Source organism: Pinus tabuliformis, chromosome 9 (genome assembly GCF_031772625.1).
Source record: "Pinus tabuliformis cultivar Carrire ecotype Pingquan chromosome 9, CPIR1, whole genome shotgun sequence".
NCBI classification, from domain to species: Eukaryota; Viridiplantae; Streptophyta; class Pinopsida; order Pinales; family Pinaceae; genus Pinus; species Pinus tabuliformis.
Window position 1 is genome coordinate 310505227 of NC_142307.1, and position 2704 is coordinate 310507930.

Here is a 2704-nt window from a genome sequence, read left to right on the forward strand (position 1 = left end):
ATTCCGACACAATCTGGTATATATAGAAAATTGGACAATATAATACTAACTACTCAGAAAGACATCCTACAAGGAAGTTGTAAGCCATTTTAGTAATCATTGGATTGGCTGGGAATCACATCTTCCTCCCCAATCATCCAGTTTCTTCACAGGCATGAGCTGTTCACTCTTGCTGATATTGGCTGCCAACAATCTGTCATTTCCTCCTCTTCCAGTTGGCCACATGCTGAAAATTTGGCTCTTCTGATGGAGCTCAATGTCAAATGGAAAATTACAGATCTCATCTCTATCACGCAGATATTGCTCTGTCTAAGAGGGCAGATAGGCATTCTGGGGCGGTCTTTCTCATGGAGGAGAAAACTCTACCAAAGAAACATACAAGTACATATACAACATGCAAAGGTAGGGGAGAAAATCAACCATATGAAAAGTATGGTGAAGATCACGCTTTCCTTGCTGATAATTTAAATCCTGAAAACACTTTTGAGGTCATAGAAATACAGTTCAATAAACTAATCCTATTTTCACAGACACTGAAAGTAAGGGAGCTGTAAACTTTCATGGTAATACACTTGGCACCTCAGCATTTCATTGTGAGTTTGAGTAGGAATAACGTAACCCCCATGTTGCACTTTGATGTAGACCATGACTTTGTCCCTTTCTTTCTTTTGCTTAAATATTTGGTTTTTCCTTCTTTCCAAAGCATTGACATGACAAAACTAACGGGAAATAATCCACTCTCTATTTGAACTGGACTATTGAATATGCTGGATCTATGATGGAGTACAAGTATAAAAAATTGTTGAAGTTTACAGTACAAGGATCCAAAAGGCAGTCAACTATGCATCCAAATATGTTTCAATGGAAGGACATACATTCAATATATGCTCCATAGAAATTTCATAATTCCAACATAAAGTACAAAGTCAGGGCCCTAAAATCCATTTTTCCTGATTTGATCCCATGTGAGGATCTTACGTCATCCAACTAGCCAAAGGAATTGAGGACCATGGGAAAACACCATTCATCTAGATTTCTTTCCAAATGGGATCCTAGTGGATGTCTTGATGACCAACTATAGAGAGTAGGATTCCTTGAGAGAAACATCCCTTTGGTTTTGAGAACCTCACCAGAGTTTGTCTTCATCCTGAGCATTGGATATTTTTCATTTTTGAAGCTCATGAGCTAAAAATAGGCCAGGAGAGAAAGATGGATGTGATTGCCAATCTCTCAACTGTTTTCCATTCCTTCCATAGCCTAGGGATTGAATCAGTTTCTAAAATTCTTCTACAGTAAGACCCAGATGCTTTGAAGTAAATGTTATTAAATCTCTAGGATTAACAATCCCTCAATTGTGGCATCTATTGCCAAGAATCTTTTGAGAATAATGTAGTCACTATTGTGACCATTCCAGGTCTCTCAAAAAACATGACTTTGAATTAAGGTCTAGTTGGCCTGTGCAAATTTCATATGGAATCTTAGAGGATGCTTGGTTGCTTGCAACTTTTTCAATTGAGAAGAGTGGCCATATTTCATATCCCATATTTGTTTCTAGAGTTCATCTCTAACCGAAGTCAATCCCACATAATTTCTCTTCCAATGCTTTGTTTAGGATCCCCAAGTCTCTAAAGCCCCACTCAATTTAGGATACAAAGCTTCTCTCAGGAATTAAATCAAAATTTCTCTGAATAATGGCAACAACTACTACCATTAATAACTTACCTTTTGCAGTGACCACTATCTTTATATCCCTCCAGACATGAATTCAAGATAGTTTTTGAACCCAAATTTTGACAAAATCAGATCAATAGATAAGTATAACTATGCACCCCATCACAGGAGAATAAACTATTTAAAAAACTAAAGCAACTACAACTGATACTGGAGTTTAAAAATTCTTTGACATCAATTATCAGACCATCATATGACTGAGGTGTGTCCTTTGTGATGCCTAAGGTCTATTGTTAGACATACATTACTGGTTCTTGTCCAATCATGTTGGTATTCAAGACCATAACCTTGATTTTCCTGCGATCCAAATAGGAGCGTGCTTAGAGAATGTGCAACCCCAACAAGAAATCACAGAGTTTCATTCATTGTGGACACTTGTAATATTATGGCAAGACATATAAGATCAACAATTACAGATCTCATCTCTATCACGCAGATATTGCTCTGTCTAAGAGGGCAGATAGGCATTCTTGGGGCGGTCTTTCTCATGGAGGAGAAATCTCTACCAAAGAAACATACAAGTACATATACAACATGCAAAGGTAGGGGAAGAAAATCAACCATATTAAAAAGTATGGTGAAGATCACGCTTTCCTTGCTGATAATTTAATCCTGAAAACACTTTTGAGGTCACAGAAATACAGTTCATTAAACTAATCCTATTTTCACAGACACTGAAAGTAAGGGAGCTGTAGAATTCATGGTAATACACTTGGCACCTCAGCATTTCATTGTGAGTTTGAGTAGAGTATTAAATGTAACCCCATGTTGCACTTTGATGTAGACCATGACTTTGTCCTTTCTTTCTTTTGCTTAAATATTTGGTTTTTCCTTTCTTTCCCAAAGCATTGACATGACAAAACTACGGGAAATAATCCACTCTCTATTTTGAACTGGACTATTGAATATGCTGGATCTATGAGGAGTACAAGTATAAAAAACTGTTGAGGTTACAGTACAAGGATCCAAAAGG